We start from the raw sequence: 19,756 nt of genomic DNA, 5'->3' as shown, positions 1-19,756 counted from the left end.
GATATCATGGGGCCTTCGGCCTCTTTCCCCAGAGGACAATCAATGTATTCAGAGCCCGGCATTTTCCGTGCGAGTTTGGGGGGAACTAAGTTCAGTCCATGGAACCTAAATTAAGGAATCCTGATAGTGTTCAGAAATTATAATCATTAGTAGCAGTTAAATATACATATTTGCTTTAAGAGTGCTTTTATTCTTAAAAACAAAAATCATTGAATTGAATCGAATTAGAAAAATATGCCTGGGAGGTTTATGTTATCTTCTTACTATAATGGTGGTTTTGCTGATAGAAATGCATCAGCATGCAATTAATAAAGTATTATTGATTTCAGAATTACCCTTTGCTAAACAATAGAAATTTCCTAAATAACTGGCAGGTAATGAAAAAAAAAAAATTCAGTTACTGACAGCCTGTCATAGTTGAATCTAAAACCTAGGGGCAAAATACATATATTCTATGTAGCTTCCATTTCTAGACCCTGGATTTCTAAATTCTTCCTCATAAAAATTTAAAATTCTTTTTTTTTTTTTGAAACACTCCCCCATTATTGATTTCCTTCTTTTTATAATCTCTTCATAGACTTGATTTGCACACTGAAGGTAATTATTAAAATTCGTCTCTTGGTGGTCAGTCAGTGTAAGTGATTTAAGAAAACTGGAAAGATTTGATATTAGAATTAGCTGAGCATCCAAGGCCTGACACTTAGTGTCCTGTCCACGGATGGTACATGGTCGGTGTTGGTGGAACTGAATTCAGGCTTTGCAACACTTCCAACAGCTTTGAAAAGTGTCACAGTTACGGCCTCTGTGGAAATAGAAATTACTCAAATATTATGTGATGAAAAACTAATGTTAGTTTACTTAAAACCCTGTAGCAGTGTGTTAGAGCCACAGGAAGTTCTCAGGCAAATGTTAAGTAAATGCAAAGAAAACCTTTGTAAAAACGTCATCAGGCTACAAAAGGACGAGGAGTGCCAGACACCCTGTAGTAGCTGGATGTTCAAAGACACTTGGGTCCCCAGCTGTATTGATGGTGTCTTGGTGGTCATTCACCTTGAACGTGATTCATTAGCTGCCGCCCCAAAAAAACATCACTTGGTCCAAGTGTTCGTTGTGTGTAGGACGTTGCTTGACGTCACGATGATGGGAGAATCGTTTTCAGTGAATCTTTTTCCTTGATAGACAATATTGTGCCATTTTGCCTGGAAGGATGAAATCAATACTTGTTGACTGCAAGGGAAGTTTGCTTTTTGCTAATTTCTTATTTAGGCTGATCTGAGCAAAGATGTTCAAATTTTCATTTATTTAAACAAGATGGAGTTCTTGCTACGCCGAAGGAGTATTTTTAGTTTAGTAATTTACTTAGAAACTGCCTTATTCAATATTTGATGTTAAATTTGAACTAAAACACAGAGCATCATATGACATGGGTTCCTACATTAACATTTTGTTGGATTGGAAACAGAATCAACACATTAGTCATCTTAATTCATTTAGGTTGGCTTCCGCCAGAATTCTGGAATCCAAAAACAACACATTTGTCAATTTTACACACAAAGGGAGAGGCAGGATGTAGTTTATAGTTAAACATCCAGCTTTGCAATGGAAAGCCGATGCAGTTATACTGAGTTGAACGAAATTTCGGGGGGGGGGGGTGAAACAAACGGTGCAGTAAGATTTTGATGCAAATTGAATACTTTAAAAATTTGTTTTACATTTGTTTAAATGAGGTTCTCTTTATATAGATGCTTTTATAGAGTCCCATCAACTGTCTAAAATTGTCCGTGGTTGTTATCCACGTGGGTTCTTGGCTGTTGTGACTATGAACATTTTCTTTCATAGAAAATCTACGGGTCAAGTTCACCTGCATGTCCTCCCATGCTTTGTTCTTGTGTGGCTTCAGGCCAGCTTGGAACTGAATGTCAAAAGTGCCTTATCTGTTCCTGGGCTCTGTAAACTATGGTGCATGGGCCAAACCCAGCCCCCCCCCCCACCTGTGTTTATATGTAAAGTTTTAATGGGACACAGCGACATGCACTCATTTACTTATTGTTTGAGGTCACTTTGATGTTTAAGGCAGCAGTTGCAGAGACCTGCAAGGCCCCAAATACTTACTATCTGGGCCTTTACAGAAAAAGTTTGCCAAACCCTGTTTATTCTTTTAACACATGTCTCTCATAATGGGATTCCTTTGATAAAATTTCACAGTTGTTAAAAAAACAAAGTTCATCTCTAGTAAAGAATTGGTATGTTGTTTTTCATGTAATAAAGAGGGCAATGTATTCTACTTCCATTCTTTATAGAGGTTGCCAGGAAGCTCAGAATTAACGTTTAAATGCTCAAGTAGAAAGCAGATTACTTCACATTCCTCGCAGATCAGATTTTTCTTCTTCCTTAAAGTGGGTACACATTGGAGATCCTATTGTGGCTTACCAGGTTAAGAACCCAGCATAATGTCTCTGAGGCTGAGGGTTCGATCTCTGGCCTCACTCATTGGGTTAAGGATCCAGCATTGCCCCAAGCTGCAGCATAGGTTGCAGACACGGCTCAGATCTGGTGTTGCTGTGGTGTAGGCCAGCAGCTATAGCTCCAATTTGACTCCCCTAGCCTGGGAACTTCCATATGCTGCCAGTGAGGCCTTGAAAAAAAAAATAGGTTCACATTCCTTCTTTTTCATTTTTATTTAAAAGATGTTTCCCCCCTATTTTTTGGCTGTTGCTGCAGCATAGGAAAGTTCCTGGACCAGGAGTTTGAAATGCACCACAGCAGCTACCCTAGCCACTCAGTGACTACACTGGATCCTTAGCCCACTGCACCACAAGAGAACTACTCCCTCTTTTTTAAAACAAATTCCACTTTTTTTGCGGTATAAGTTACATGAAATACAACTCATGTATTTTAATTGTACACATTGATGACTTTTGGCAAATGTGTACAACCAGTTCAACTACCACTCCAACGAAAGTGTAGAACATTTATATCCAAAGAACGTGTCCTCTTGCCTCTTGGCCCTAGTAACCACTGATTTTCATGTTGCTTTTCATTTCCGTATTGCACGTGGATGTTTATCATATAGAGCTTTAACGACTTAATGTCTGGGCACCAGTGATTAGTTGTTGAATAGCTCAGGTACTGGACAAGCTCAGGGTCGTTTATTCTTAGTCTCCTGCGCAGATTGGTAGATTGCTGTAGGAGAATTTGAGATGCGAATCACGTGGAGAGCATTTTGGCTAATGTTGTTTTAATAAAAAGCTTAATGTATCGAAAACTTGCCACTTGCCAAGGACTCTGCATAGTTACTTTATTTGATTTTCCTAACAGCTCTGTCAGAATACATCTTCTTAAGATTCCCCTTTACAGTTGAGGACACTGAGGTTCGTAGGAGTTACGTGTATTAGTTTCCTGTGCTGCTGTAACAGTACTGCAGACTGGGTCCCTTAAACAGTAGAGATGGATCGTTTCACATTTCTGGAAGCGGGAGGTCTGAGGTCCAGTTGTTGGCAGAGTTGGTTCCTTCTGAGTGCCATGAGGGAGGGGTCGGATCCAGGCGTCCGTGCTTGGCTGGCAGACGCCTGTCTTGATGTTCACATGGCATTCTCTCTCTTTACTTGCTGAGTCCACATCTGTCCTTTTTATGAGGACACCATCATATTGTATTAGTGCTCACACAACGACCTCACTTTAAACTGATTGCCTCTGCAAAGACCCTACCTCCTTAGGTCTCATGAGGAGGCTTAGAACTTCGTAGTAAGAATTTTAAGGTAGGAGACACTGTTGACCCCCAGAGTATTCAACATCCTTCTCAAGGATCAGAGGTTACCAGAAAGTGGCAGAGGCAGGATTCTGACTCACATCTGTCTGACTGCAAAGAGCAGCCCTTGCAAGATGGTGCCAGGAAGTGGTGTGGCGGATGGGGGGGGCCAGCCTCCAGAGAAGATGACTGATGTCACCAAGGGGGAAGCAGCAAGGGGTTTAGAGGCATGTGGTCCCGGAGGCCAGTCTTCACCTTGGAGTGCACTGTTTGACCTCACCTTGTCCACGTCTCATTTTCCTTACCTGTGTAAACAGGATTGCATGCCACGGTGTTGAGGGCCGCATGGGGCAGGTGTAGTAGTGTGTACGTGTCAAGTGCCAGACAGTGTGTGTGAGTTGGAGGAGGTCAGCCCTGGGCATTAATAAGACCAGAGGATCTTCATCTTGAGCAAACACTGAGTCCCCGGAGGCTTATTAGACGGGGGGTGCTGAGCCCGGCCCCCAGAGTCTCTGATTCAGGTCTGGAGTGGGCCGAGAATTGACCTAACAAGTTCCCAGGTGATGCTGCTGGTACTGGTGCAGGTACTGCTCTTTGAGCAGCAAGGAACTAGCTCTCTCTTTTTTTCTTCAGTTTTCTTAAGAGAAACTCCAAGGCGAGATGAGATTTCTGACAGAATTCTGCTCTTCTCCCCTCAGGTACTGCCTGAGCAGTGATGGCGTGACCACCTGAGCTTGCTTCCTAGTGGGTGGGTCAGGAAGCCATGGGGACCTTCCCTTTTCTCCTTTTAGACCAAGCTGATCTGTTTCAAGTGCACACCAGTATATTATTCTGCTCAGTTGCTATAGTGAACTACCACGGGCTGGGCAGCTCAAACAGAAACTTAGTTTTCACGGTGGTGGAGCCTGGGAGTCTAAGATCAAGGGGTGGGCAGCGCTGGTTTCTCCTGAGGCCCCTCTTTGCCTTGCGATGCTGTGTCCTCACGTGGTCCTTTCTCCGTGTGCTCACAGCCCTGCCGTCTCTGTCTCTCTCTCTCTGTCTTTTGAGGGCCACACCCGCGGTATATGGATATTCCCAGGCTAGGGGTCAAATCAGAGCTATAGTTGCCGACCTACGCTACAGCCACGCTAGATCCAAGCCGTCTCTGTGACCTATACCTCAGCTCACAGCAACACCGGATCCTTAACCCACTGAGCGAGACCAGGGATTGAAGCTGTGTCCTCACGGATACTAGTTGGTTTTGTTACCACTGAGCCACATTGGGAACTCCCCTGGTGTCTCTCATCTTCTTAAGGACATAAGTCCTGTTAGATTAGGGCCCCACCCTTGTGACCTTGTGTCACCTTGAGCACCTCCTTAAAGGCTCTCTCTCCTAACACAGTCACATCAGGGGTCAGGGCTCCACACCGGAATTTTAAAGGTATATACTTCAGTCTAAAACCACCAGTACAGCTCCTGCTGTTTTCCCTCTAAGAAATTCTTTGATTGCAAGTTTATTTCCTGTTCTATATCTGTGTCAAAGCACTGAAGAAAAGCTCGTCCACTTTGACTTCTAGAGCCTCTAAAATGTTATATACTTGAGGGTCAGGCTGCGCATTTGAGCCAAATAAAAATGGAGCTGAGCATGCTTTGTCAAGCTCTCTGATATGGGAGGAAAATCCCCATTGGAATCTTCTGTGGCTTCTCCCCAACTGCTTGGGCTCCCGCTGCTGGGAGCTGGGAGCACTCCAGGCGTGCAGTTTGAATGGAAGCTCTGTGCAAGCTCGGATCTTATTTAGGGCCTGATGCCTTCACCAGCTCTGAGAGCGCCCCTCCTCCCAGAATTGAAGTGCAGCCTGATTCCTCATCATAGTATTTGCTGTGTGGGGACTCCAGCCATGACCCTCTTGGCCCAAAGGCTTGAGGGGTGCCAAACATGCATCTCTAGCTGGCAGAGTCCCTGGGAGCTGGGCAGAGCCAGCCTGCGCTGGAGGGCACCCTGGACAGCTCAGCCGTTCATGCCAAGCAGGTGCCTGATGACGGCTGATGGGTAGGCTGCACGTTTCCTGAGAGGTACAGGTTTCAGAGCTGGTGTGTTTAACGGTCCGTTGTCATGGTGACTGGAAGAAAAGGTTACCAACCTGAGCGTGAAAGACTCCTTCCCCTCTTCCCTTCCAACAAGTCTGGTTCTGTTGAGGCAGATCCTCTTAGACAGCTCGAAAGGTGATGGGGAGTTTGTTTTACAACTTTTATGTCCCTGGGGACCCAGGCACCGAGATCCCTGAGTGTGTTGTATCAGCAAGGTGAGCCTCGCACCGTAATGGTTCTTGGTGTATTGTTCTGGGCATCTCGGCTTGTGAATGAAATGAGATTGATTTCCTCTTCTGAGGGTTGCTGTACCTTCCACTCAGGACAGTTGTGGACCATCTGACTATTCAAGGTGACATGATATCAGCATTTGTGTTTCAAAACAAAACAAAGCAAGGGAGTTTCCATCGTAGCTCAGCAGGTTAAGCACCTGACGTTGTCTCTGTGAGGATGCGGGCTTGATCCCTGGCCTCGCTCAGTGGGTTGAGGATCTGGCATTGCTGCAAGCTGCCGCATGGGTTACAGATGCTTCTTGGATTCAGTGTTACTGTGGCGTAGGCTGGTAGCTGCCGCTCTGATTTGACTCCTAGCCTAGGAACTTCCATATGCCGTGGGTGAGGCCCTAAAAAAAAAAAAAATAAAAAAAAAACAAAACAGAAACACAGCTAAGCAAGGCACTGTTACAGTTTATAAAACTTAAAAGTGATTGTATTAAAGAGGTCATGGGAGAGGGTCTGGTTATAGAGATTATGTACTTAAATGACTGCAAGGTTAGGGCTGCCCATCAGTTTGATGTTTTTGCATTGAACTCATCTTGCATTAAAGTGCTGCACATTTTGTCTCCTCATTGTGTCTTTCATCTTAGTAGTTACCGCTTTTTTTCTTTCCGGCCACACTTGGGGCACGTAGAAGTTCCCAGCCCAAGGATGGGATCCAACCTGTGTCACAGCTGCTGCAATGCTGGCCTCTTAACCCACGGCGCCACAGCGGGAACTCCAGTAGTTACTACTTCTTTGCCAGCCTCTGTCAACGTCTGATGATCGATTTTGTTTCCATAGGAATCCCTGATTTTAGGACAGGTGAGGGGGGACCCAGGGAGCGCACTTGGTCGAACTTTCTCCCTGTGCATCTGGCTTTGAGCAGTTGCGTCTTTAAAATGTAAGAGTGATGCAAAATGAACAGTCAGTCTGGACCCTTTAAAAGTGATTCTCAGCGACGTGCTGAATTTTCCCAGCATGGTGTTTTGAGCACCTCCTGATGACTTTGGGAACATAAAGAATTTACTCTTTTCAAGAAGTGAAGTCATGTTTGTTCCCTGATGGCTCATTGGGTTAAAGATCTGGCATTGTCACTGCTGTGGCCTGGGTTGCTGTTGCAGTGCGGGTTTGATCCCTGGCCCGAGCACTTCCACGTGCTGTGGACTTGGTCAAAATAAGTAAACGAATAAATAAAGAAGTTTAAAAAAAAAAAAAAAGAAGTGAAGTCATATACCACTGTTTTGTTTTTTGTTTTTTTTTTAAAGGTGAGAGTCAAGGTCGATAAGTTTTTGTTTTTTTTTTTTTTTTTTTTTAAAGGGCTTGAATTAGAAAAGTCGTTACATTGCCCCATTGAAGGTGTAGGATGGAACAGGCTTTTCATTTCTGGAAGCGCTCAGTGGAATAGAGGCTTTTTTGTTTCTTTTTTTTCCCCCTCTTGATCAGTTCTATCCTGACCGCTTCTTAATTGACAGGAGTGGAAAATATGTTGGCGGAGGGGCCGATCGTGGCCGCTTTGGTCGTGAAGAAAGTCAGAGAAAGGGGGCTCTCTTCGGACAAGTGTGGGTGCAGAACCTCTGTGGCCGCCCTGTTGGCCCCAAATCATCAAGAACCTCGTCTGGAGCAGAGGCGGGGTCGCGGCGGCCGCCTCGCGAAAGGAAATCCCAGCCCAGCTGTGCAAACAACGAACCGCGGGGTAACCTAACACAGCACACCGCGAGCTCGCCAAGGCAGAGCTGGCGTCTCGTCCCCGCCTGAAGTGGCTGTCAGTGCATCCATCAACGTGAAGACGGCCAAACTTGAGCGGGACTCTTTGCACTCCTGACCACGGAGAAACACTTGGTTTTCTTAGTAGACAGCGCTGTGAATGCGCAATGGTAAAAGGTGATACCACAAGTGCGTGCGTGTGCGTGTGCGTGTGTGTGTGTGTGTGTGTGTGTGTGGTGTGGGGGAGAGAGGGAGACTTGTTAGTTGCAGAAAAAGGCTATCCTTCCGAAAACCATAAGCAGGGGCCGAGCGGCATCTGCTGGGCTGGGAATTCCGGAGCTGGGCTGTTGTCTCCCGTGGTAATAGCAGCAGAGGAAAGCAGCTTTGTCTTGTTGAGAGGCGCTAAAATACAGAGTGGTCTCTATGCCCAATAAGCTAGAGGTAGAAACAATTTTTTCCGAGGAAGCCTTTGTTTCAGCCTCTTCTCTTTCATCCTGTTTTTCTTTTTCTTCCTGAGGATCTGGGCCAAGTTTGTACGAGTGCCATGGACGTTGGGGAAACGTCGAGCGTGGCATTACTTCCTTTATACGGTGTCTTATCTCTGATTTTAGTAAGGAGAGTCCTCTCAAGTTTGGCACTGAAGCCGTTCAGAAATTACAGAACAAATTTGAGCGTACCCGATGGGAGCGGCTGGGGTGCTACGCCGCCCCCGTCAGAGGACCCCCTGGTGGAAAGAACGGAGACAGGGTTCCGTTAAGTCCATGCTTTCAAGTCGCTGGCCTTGGACAACGTGGAGAGAAGCTGTACTTCCGCGGCTTGGTTTTTCTCTTAGGCCTTTTACCCAGAGAGATGTTTGTGAAGGCAAAGGACGGTGTTAATTCTGAGCCGCGTGATGAAATATTAAATAAGAGAGAAGATAGTTTGAGAAGGCCTCACAGTTGGGGACAGATTCCGTAAAGTAAGTGCGTTTCTGGAATAAAGTAGCTGACGAGGCCTCAAGTCCCTGCCTCGACATGACGACACAGGAAAGAAATAAGCATTGGTAGCTGTTGACACTGAGGCCTGGGACGTGTGGACCGTTTCTGTCTCTTTCAGAAGGACAGTGGCTTAAGTCAGCTCACCTTGTGCAAATGCTACAACTGTAAACATACCTCAAGATAGCCAAAGAGAGGCTTTTTTTTTTTTTTTTTTTTTTTTGCTATTTTAGGGTCACACCCGTGGATATGGAGGTTCCCAGGCTAGGGGTTGAATCGGAGCTGTAGCCACTGGCCTACATCACAGCCACACAGCCACGTCAGATCCCAGCTGCATCTGTGACCTGCACCATAGCTCACAGCAACACTGGATCCTTAATCCACTCAGCGAGGCCAGGGATCGAACCTGCGTCCTCATGGATGCTAGTCAGATTCACTTCCGCTGAGCCCCGACAGCAACTCCAGCCACTACAGCCGCAGAGAATATTTTTAATAGACGTAGTTAGCAGACAGCTGCGTTGGTGAGCAGTGTTCCAAGTCGGGTCTTCCTGCCTCCAGGGAGCTCCTAGTTTGTGCCTTTATCTCACATGGCCAGTGTGGGTGTTGGGCGGTCCGCTCGTTGAGCTCAGGCCGTGCCACTGGAGGGTCCCTCTCTGCTTTTGCCTCTGATCTTAGGAGTCCCTTAACTGTGGGACTGCGGGTTTTCTCTTATGAGGTGATGACAGTGATCCTTCATAGGGTTTTTGAGACTTGTGCCCTCTGATTAGATGATACAGCCCCTGGCATGGTGCCCTCCAGGGCTTCCTCTTGACCTTCTGTCTTCATTCTTCTCTGAAAAATGAGGATGCTCTGAAAAAGGTAGCCTTTGGAATTGGAAAAGGTTTTCCTTTTTCCTTCCTCACTTGCCTTGATTTCTCTGTATTAAATCTTACAAAGGCTTGGGAAGGAAGGAACTTTTTCCATTTATAATGGAAACTGATTCATCATCAACTAGGCGCCATTCCGTTTTTTTATTTTTCATTTCTTGCCCTAATGGGCATACACACAAATGTGTTCAACATGGAAAAAGCACAGATGTTAGGAAATGCGAAAGAAGTCTTTGCTGCCCCTGACCAGTAATAGCTTTTTTGGGTGAAATAATTAGTGTTAGTGCGTGTTTAAGCACACACATCCCCCTTTGTTGTTTCACCCGTGGGTCAGACATGCATGCTCCTCTGACTTTGACTTCTCTTTTTCTTAATAACAAAACATGGACTTGTTTCCGTATCTCCTGCTCATTTCAGCTCATTCTTTTTTGTGTGTGACACATACTTTTTTAACCCAATAGATGGACATCGAGGTGGATTTCAGGTTTGTGGCTGTGCCGATTGAGTGTTCCTCTCACAGTTTGGCTCATGTGGCAAGCAAATGGATGCATTTCCAGAAATGGAATAACTGGGTGAAAGGGCATGTCCATGAACAGCCAGATACGGTCCACTTGCCCCCCACAGATGCAAAGAAGTTGAGCCATTTCATATTCCATTCCCCGGTTCACCCGCCCTGTTAAGCTGTGAGGTTGCCAGTTTCCCCCACACCCTCAGCAGCACGGGTGCTGCTCGGTTTAGTTGCCCTTTTAGAACGCCCTTCGTTGGGCCGCCTTAGATGTTCACTCTCGTTTTGGGGCCCTTCCTAACACACTGGAATCTGGACTGTTAGTGGCAGGTCAGGCGAGAACGTACTTAGCCCGCTCAGGGGCAGCCTGGGGTCAGTCAGTCTGGCTTCTTGAGATCCCGGGCAGTGGCTTGGAATTTATAATCCAGTTTCACAAAACAGGATGTCGTCTGCGTCATACTGCCCAAGGCACACGCACACGCAGCCTGCCCGTGTTTCAAAAAGTTTTCCAAGTGAGCCAGCCCTTTCTCGCTTCTCTGTTCTCATCTCTTGCACTGGCCTTGTTCTTTGGTGAATGCTTCTATCTCGGCCCTGCTACAAGGTGCACAGAGGAGCCTCTATGTGAAACGTGCATGGAGCTGTGTCCAATGCATCTGTTGAAAGGCAGGGCTGGCTGTGTCTTCTTCCAGAGAGATCTGTGTAGTTTTGTCATTTTTTTTTTGTCTTTTTTTTTTTTTTTTTTTTTTTTTTTGCCGTTTCTTGGACTGCTCCTGAGGCCTATGGAGGTTCCCAGGCTAGGGGTCTAATCAGAGCTGTAGCCCGGCCTACGCCAGAGCCACAGCAACGCGAGATCCGAGCCGCATCTGCAACCTACACTACAGTTCACGGCAACGCCGGGTCTTCAACCCACTGAGCAAGGGCAGGGACCGAACCCGCAACCTCATGGTTCCTAGTGGGATTCGTTAACCACTGCGCCACGACAGGAACTCCAGTTTTGTTATTTCTTAAGAGTTGGAAGCTGCGGTTAGTGTTGAGCAAGCATAATTTCTAACTCGCGCTTCTCTGTTCACTGCATTTGTGGTATTGACCTTAGAGTTGTAGGAACTCCATGTCCTCGAAGAGCCTATGAAGTGCCCTGGGAGAGTTAGATTTTAGGATCTTGTCAGTGTCGCATCATAAACTTCGTTTATGTCAAGCAGATCCATTTGGAAAGTATGGTCCTTGTACTTAGAGGAGGATGTAGGAGAAACTTGCTTGCTTCCTTCAAGCTAGTGATTTATTAACACAAACATTGTCCCCAAACCTTCAGGATGAAAGACGTGCGGCTCATCTTCTTGCTCTGTACGTGGTGGTAGATCTCCAGGGAGGGAGCTGCCTTGTGCTGGAAGCTTCTGCAACTTGTTGACTGGTTCCTGCAGATCGCTTTAGTGCTGTGGACTGGGGGCGGCGGGGGCGGGGGTGGGGGTTACAGAGGGGACGAATCACCGTCTCTGTGGCCTTTTAACTGTGCACAGTTACAAGTAACATTTGTCTCCTGTGCTTCACAATTATACATTAATAATAACAACCCATTAGAAATTACTGGTGTTGTAAGCCCCAGCTCCTTTGGGCATCTTAATAAAAATGATAATTAAAACCATAATTTACAGTAAATGGGGACACTGCCCAAGTTAAATCCCCAATATGGAGAAAATTAAAAAACTCAGACCAGAAGGAACGTTGCTAGGCGGTGGAGAAAGAAGTGGCCTTGTTCTCAGCACCACCTTCTGCAGGAGCTCCGTCACTGTCTATGGGGCCTGGGTCTCCACCCTACTCTTTTCTGTGTCTGGGAGTCTGTGACGCCATCCCTATCCATCCAGCCTACCTGTGAGCCTCACTGGGTGTGACTGCTGCTCCACTCCCTCCACCGCCTGGTCCAGACTCCCTCCTCCCTTTATTCCCTGACTGGGTAAACCAGTCTTGGACCTCACCCATGCCTGGAGACGTTTTCGGAGACCTTGGATATTGCCTCAAACTTACATTCTGGCTCCGTAGATTTTTTGCTTCCCAGTGGTTTTCTGGTTTTCCCCTTAGTTATGTGGCGTAAGAAGGATGTCCTCCCTCCTGGCTGGTTACAGGGCTTCAGTATCTTCGGCTGGTCCATCCTCTGCATGATGGCTCGAGGGATCTTAAACAAGTTCCATGTCGTCGTTACAGCAATAACAGCAACAGTAATCAGAATTCACCGTGTTACTGTTGCCTAAATTCTTGCCAGTCTTTGATCTTGTTTGGCCACACACCCATTCTCTTTTTTGCTTGACTGGCTCATTCTTTTTTTTTTTTTTTTGGTCTTTTTTTGCTATTTCTTGGGCTGCTCCCGCGGCATATGGAGGTTCCCAGGCTAGGGGCTGAATCGGAGCTGCAGCCACCGGCCTACACCAGAGCCACAGCAACGCAGGATCCGAGCCGCGTCTGCAACCTACACCACAGCTCACGGCAACGCCGGACCGTTAACCCACTGAGCAAGGGCAGGGACCGAACCCGCAACCTCATGGTTCCTAGTCGGATTCGTTAACCACTGCGCCACGACGGGAACTCCTGACTGGCTCATTTTTATGTCCTTTGGTCCCAATGCGATTTTCAGTCCAGAATTCCTGTGACCACTCACTCAGTAACAATTGAGAGATGCAGAGCAGGAAGGGAAAAGGGACTGGTACCCCATATATCCAAATTCCTGCAAATCCCTGCCTCATTACCATTGCATTTCCCTTTGCAAAGCTGAGTGCTATTGCCAGGCCTTCTAGGTGTAGCCAGCATCCCCACCTTCTCATGCTTGACAGGGTGGGATTTGCAAGCCTTAAAGAAACGGTCAAGCAGGTCATTGTGAAGCATTCTTTGAGATCCAGGAGCTCTGACCTGAGGATTCTTTTTTTTTTGTCTTTTTGTCATTTCTTGTGCCGCTCCCGCGGCATATAGAGGTTCCCAGGCTAGGGGTCAAATTGGAGCTGCAGCCGCCAGCCTACGCCAGAGCCACAGCAACGCAGGATCTGAGCCGCATCTGCGACCTACACCACAGCTCACAGAAACGCCAGATCGTTAACCCACTGAGCAAGGCCAGGGATCGAACCCGCAACCTCATGGTTCCTAGTCGGATTCGTTAACCACTGCACCACGATGGGAACTCCGACCTGAGGATTCTGAATGGGAGCATTTCGGTGGTCAGGCTTGGGCCCTTGTTTCTGGCAGGGTCTTCCCCAGAAGATGTGCATCTGAGCTTCCAGTGCCTACAGTGGCCTGGCAGGTGATGTCAGCATCGCAGGTGCTGACTGTGGGCACCAGGGAGCCTAAACCCTGTGTCCAGCCTTCATTGGCCTCTTGGCCTGCCTGCTTGTCACCAAGTGAAATTGGGGCCTGGTATGGTCTGATCGTAAGCTTTTCTAGAGAAGTTGGACACCTACCTTAGGATGTAATTGCCCCAGTTTTGGAGTTGCTGTTGTGGCTCAACGGGTTAAGAATCCTACATAGTCTCCAGGAGGATCTGGGTTTGATCCCTGTCCTCACTAGTGGGTTAAGGATCCTGTGGTACCGCAGGCTGCAGCATAGGTCACAGATGTGGCTTGGATCCAGTGTTGCTGTGGCTGTGGTGTAGGCTGGCAGCTGTAGCTCCAGCTCACCCCTCCAGCCTGGGAACGTCCATGTGGCGCAAGTGTGGCCCTAAAGAGGAAGAAAAAAAACTCCCTGATTTTTAAAGCACTGGTGAGTAATTTGTATTAGGAAGGAAGAGTGAGCAGGATTGAGCAGAGGGCACAATGGACAGAGAAAAAGGGAGGAAGGAAGGCCAAACGTGAACCAGAGGACCCAAATCTATGGGTTTGCTTTACCCTATGATCACCAGTTTGTAACCTCAGTTGTAGTCACAGTGAAAGCTGGTGTAAGATAAGTAGGCTTTTGATTTTTTTTTTTTTGGTATGTTTTCCCTTTTCTGTTATTCTCATGTTTGTGTGCAAAGCTTGAAACCCAAGCCAGGGAACTAGTCAACTTCTGTGGTCACTTAATTGCCCCGGTTGGATCAGACCCAACAAGTGCTGGAAAACTGATGCTGCCCATTGTTTTTAAAATGTCTTCCTTTATTTTCTTTATATTATTAGCTTTAAATATTCCTCTGGACGCACTCTTGCCACCTCCATGCAGTTAAGCTGGTTCAATTTCAACGTTGTCATAAAGTTAATTTTTTATAAGATGAATCAGGTTATTAAATCTAGTAAACCATTGCCTTCATTATTTTGCGCAAACTTTGGCGCTGTGCAGAATTGGCTTAGCACTACTACATTTAGCTAATTAAAGTGGTCATCAGCCGAGGTACCGCGGGAGTGAGGGATGCTGTCCTCATGGGCTTTTCCTGGACTTGAGCAGTAGGTAGCATTATTAAACTTTTTTTTTTTAATTTTATAAAACTCTACACTCTAGAGAGACAGTTTACTATAAAAGCGTTATTGTCCTTCCTGTTAAACCATTGTCTTGTGAAATATCTGTGCTTGGTTTTTGCTGCAAAGGCAGTTGTGCAGGATGAGAAGATGGAGTTGTCTCCTGCAGCTTTTTTAAAAGTAGACGAGCAATGCGAAACACACGGCCTGGATAGAGGAAGAGAGGTGTAAGACTCGGACAGTAATTTTCCATGACACTGGGACAGACTGTGGTCAGGAATTAGCTAACGGAGAGAGAAGGCTTCAGTGGTGCGCCTGCAGCTGTGCTCTTTGGGGGAATACAAAGTTCTTTGCCGTAGGTTGTTTGGTCAGGTGAGATAGCACGACTTAACAGGTTGGTTTGGAAAAAGAAATGTTGGTAGAACAAGGGCATGCTTCCCCGCTCAGATTTCTAGGCAGTGACATTCAGAACTGCAGCAGGTGGTTTCTTTGTGCGGTTTTAACATTCACTCATTGTTTACAAGGAAGTTAAAGGGCCATTGGTATGTTGGAAACAACTGGGATTGTTTTAAAATGATCCAGAATTGTAGCCCTTAGCCACCTTTAAGGAAGCGTTCATTCCTTTGGCAGGTAGTTAGTGCATCCTACTGGGGATTAGTCCCGTGGGAGACAGAGATGAACAAAGGCGCAGGTTCTAAGGCGTAGACGGTGATCCTGGTAAATCAAATAAATAAAGCCCCGGGCCCTGCCTGGACCTGTGTTAGATTGTTGCTTCCTCAACCCATTAAAAATGCAGTTGCTAATGAATGATGAGGCCTGGCAAACACCATCTCTCCACCCTCCCCATGTAATTTTTTTATACTCTTGGATGAAAATGTGATGAAAAATATTTCTGATGATGGCTCTGACCTGGAAACTTCACAGGGGCCCAGAGTCCATCATTTGCAACAAGATCTGGGTGTGAAAAGCTCTGAGATTGCAAGTGAAGTCGTTTTTGGCCACTTCATGCTGCTTCCATATGGCTGTCAGCATTTCATTAGTCTGATTGATGTAGCACGTCAGTCAGCAAGATTTTGTCCCATGCCTGCTCCCATCCAGTTTTGAAACAGCTGGGCTACAAAAGCTGGTGTTTTCCTTGTCTCTCTTCCCTGAAATGATCAGGGTACCTTTTTGTTCCATTTTGTTTTGGGGTTTTTTTGCACTGCTCCTGAAGCACGAGGAAGTTCCCTGGCCAGGGATGGAACCCGAGCCACGCAGTGACAAGACCAAATATTTAACTACTAGGCCGCCAGGGAACTCCCTGATGTGGGTACTTTTTGCTCGTTGGTAATAAGGGATGAAATTGGCATCGTGGATCAAAATGAGTCAATTTCAAATTATTGGTTGTTTTTGGTCTCATAGATGGGGCTTTAAGCATCTTTTAGCGCCATACACCAAAGAGGAGACAAACAGATTTAGATGGGCAGTATCTCAGATTTGCAACTTTGTGTGTGTGTGTGTGTGTTATTTTAACCTCAGATTCAACTGCAGGAGGTTATTATTAGATAACGGTGAGTATCGTGGGGTATAGAACTTGGCATAAACAATAGAGTTGAAGTGTGTTCTAGAGCCAGTACTCAGACAAATGGAATGGTAGCTCTTGTAGCTAATTCCTTTAAATTCTGGTTGGTGTTAAAGCCGGTTAGCTTGTGGGTTGCTGTTAGAAGCAGGTTGAGGAGAGAGTGGTAATTTTTCAGTCATAATGGCTGTACTATATTTGCTAGTTCATACAAATCAGAGAGAAGGCAAAGGACTTGGCACCAAAGTGGGTTTTGGAAGGAATTGGGAAGTAGCATTTGTTGCCCACCTTCTATGGTTGTAGTAGGTCGTGGGGTATGTTGACTGTTTACGCCCCGTTTGATGAAAAGGGAACCGAGCTTCTGATGAAAGGCACAGACTTGGGTCTGATGGCTGATAAATTACCTAGAGCTAGGATCCGCAGGTCAACGCAAATGTGTCAAGCTCCTGAGTCTGAGTTGTTTGTTCTGCCGTGCTGGTTTTCCTTGAGAACTCGTTTCTGTGTGTAGACTGGCCTCCAAGAAGGTTAGAATATGTGGAAGAGATATGATGAATGACCTTGGCTTGACCCTTTCCCATGGCAATCTCAGTCAGACAGTGGCGCTCCCGTTCTTCATACGTGCTCACGTTATCTTGGAACCCATCTGCGGTCATTTGACGGAGCTTGCGCTGAATTGCATTGCTGCCTCCTCTGGCAGACCTGGTTACGTTGGTGTGGCAGTGGACTCTGTGTGATCGTCCACACAGCTCGCGAGATACCATATTTCACACTTGAGAGCAGTGGTGGGGTGTTCAGGCTCTGGAGTTCAACTCCTCCCCTCTCCTTCCTTTCCCTCCTCCTCTCTCTTTGAAACCTGGAGTGTGTAAGAGCTCTAGTTGCTCTGCTTCCTTGCCAGCATTTTGTGTGGTCTTTATTTATTTATTTATTTAATTTCTAAAATATTTTAGTCATGGAAGTAGTAGCGGTGTCGTATTATCTCATTGTATCTTTAACTTGCATTTCCCTGATGACTAAGGAGTTCAGGCCTTATCCAGTGGTTGAGTTTTTCTTTTTCTAATATGTGGAAGAGTTCATGGAAGATGGTGTTTTTAGTTTCTTAAATGTTCGGTAGAGTTTACTGACCGAAATAGACAAAATAGACACAGAATTTTGAGAATTTTCTTTAAACACGGAGAATTGTTCAGGTTTTTTCTCTCTCCTTGCAACAGTTTTTAAGTAATGTCTTCCTGGGAATTTGTCTTTTTTTGCCCTTATCCTTTTAAGATCTTTTTAGGGTTTGTAGGATATGTATTGATGTCCTGCTACTCATGAGGTTGCAGGTTTGATCCCTGGCCTTGCTCAGTGGGTTAAGGATCCGGCATTGCTGTGAGCTGTGGTGTAAGTCGCAGATGTGGCTCGGATCCCTCGTTGCTGTGGCTCTGGTGTAGGCTGGTGGCTTCAGCTCTGATTCAACCCCTAGCCTGGGAATCTCCATATGCTGCAGGAGCGGCCCAAGAAAAGACAAAAAGACAAAAAAAAAAAAAAGAAAAAAAATTTCTACCTTAATGCTGATCTCATTTTCTGTTCTAATATGTGTACTTAGGGCTATAGGTTGTCCTTTACCCACGACTTTAGCTATGTTCCCTAAGTTTTGATAGATAGAATTTTTGTTGTCATTCAGTTTAAAATATTTTCTAATTTTGATTGTAATTTTTTGAGTCACTATTTCTTATTTAAAAACATGTTGCTTTGTTTGCAGATGTGGGAATTAGCCAGAATTTTGAATTGATTTCTTATTTTATTCTGTTGTAATGAAAGAGCAGGCTTTACAATTGTAATCTTTTGAAACTTGTTGAGATTTTTGGCCCAGTGCATGTTCATTTTTGGTAAATATCCTGTAAGTATTTGAATGTACATTCTGCTATTGTGTTTAGTGTTTAGCATATTGAATTATTTCCAGTTCAGATCTTCTGTTACTTCCTGCTTATCAACTTATTTTATGTTACTGATTTGTTAAAATCTTCCATTCTGTTTATGAATTTGCCTATCTCTCCTCTTAATTCTGCCAACTTTTGGTGTGTGTGTGTACAGTTATTTCGTCTTGGTGGATTCGAATATAGCATTACAAAATATTCCGTTTTTTTCTCTTATTAATACTTCTTTTGGTTCATCTTTATATGGTATATGTTTTCTCATTTAAAAAATTTTTATCTTTGTGTTTAAGGATATAAAACATAAGAAACACTTTTTTTTTTTTTTTGTATTTTCAGAGTTACTTCTGTGGCACATGGAGGTCCCCAGGTTAGGGGTCTAATTGGAGCTGTAGCCACTGGCTTACACCACAGCTCACAGTAATGCCAGATCGGAGCTGCTTCAGCGACCTACACCATAGCTCAGGGCAATGCTGGATCCTTAACCCACTGAGTGGGGCCAGGGATTGAACCTGCAACCTCATGGTTCCTACTCAGATTCTTTTCTGCTGCTCCACATCGGGAACTCCCGCAAACACACTTTTGCAAGGAGCATGTTATATGTTGTATCCAGTCTTATAGTCTTCGTTTTTTGATTATAGTTTTTAGTCCATTTATCTTTAATGTAATCACAGGTATAGTTGGGGTTAAATGTACTACTTTATTATGGACTTTGTATCTAATTTATTTTACATTCCTTTTTCTCTCCTTTTTTGTTTACTTTTTATTCTACTTCCCTTTTCTATTTACATGTTAAATTTGTATTCTCTTAGCAGTAATTGAGATTGCAGCCTATGTATTTGTCTTATTAACGTCTTAGGTAAATTTGTACTTGATTATTAACTGGACAGTTCGGGTCTTAGACTACTTTAATCCCTAGGTTATGTGTCATTATTATCAATATAGTAATTCTCACTGGGTATTCTCAAATTCTTAAAATATTTGTATTATTATTTAGATTCTTTTCCCATATATTTAGCCTTTATGTTGATCCATTACTTCCTGCATCTCCAGATTTCTGTCTAGGGCCATTTTCCTCCTTTCCAGAGAACATCCTTCAGTATTTCTTTTAGTGTAGATCTGCTTCTGATATATTTCCTCAGCTTTTGTTTATTTAAAAATTGGGTTCACTTTTATTTTTGAAGGATATTTTTATTGGGTATGGTAGCACCAGATACGAGCCCCTACCTTTTGGCCTTTTAACTTTTCCAGATGTTGGCCCCCAGAATTCTCGATTGTGGTGTCCCTTTGATTCCTTCAAAGCGGTGTGTGTGTGTGTGTGTGTGTGTGTGTTGCTGTCGTCGTCGTGCACCTTTTCAAATTGTTCCAGTGGGAGGGTTTGTCCAGACAACCTAGTTGCCATTGTGTTGCTGGGAGCAGAAGTTCTGGAAACATTTAAAACAGCACAGGGCACATTGTCTGGACCTTAACAGATGTTGTTTGTTAGTTTTAGTTTCCAGATTTGTTTTCTTTTATTAGACTGTAAATGCTTTGAGGGCCAAGTCTTTGTCTTTATCTATTCTTATTCTTTATATTTAGCACAGGATCTGGTTGTTATTAAGCAATGGTTAAACGGCTGGCTGTGCAGTGAGCTCTTCCTTCTGTGGCTTGGCCTTCACCTCTGACCTGTGTGTGTTCCTGGGGCAGGTTTTCTCAACCTCAACACTGTTGACATTTTTTTTTTTTTAATTATACTCAAGTATAGTTGATTTGCAATGTTGTGTT

At 45.0% G+C, this 19,756-nt stretch overlaps 1 protein-coding gene across 9 annotated transcripts in view; it reads left to right on the top strand.

Annotated features, from left to right (window-relative positions):
* Positions 1-19,756, top strand: part of WWOX (WW domain containing oxidoreductase) — a 960,840-nt gene that overhangs the window by 42,661 nt on the left and 898,423 nt on the right. The gene's annotated exons all lie outside the window — the stretch shown is intronic.

This window comes from Sus scrofa, chromosome 6, assembly GCF_000003025.6.
Source record: "Sus scrofa isolate TJ Tabasco breed Duroc chromosome 6, Sscrofa11.1, whole genome shotgun sequence".
Taxonomy (NCBI): Eukaryota; Metazoa; Chordata; class Mammalia; order Artiodactyla; family Suidae; genus Sus; species Sus scrofa.
Note: the sequence above shows the minus strand (reverse complement) of the source record. Positions and strands in the feature narration are given on the sequence as shown.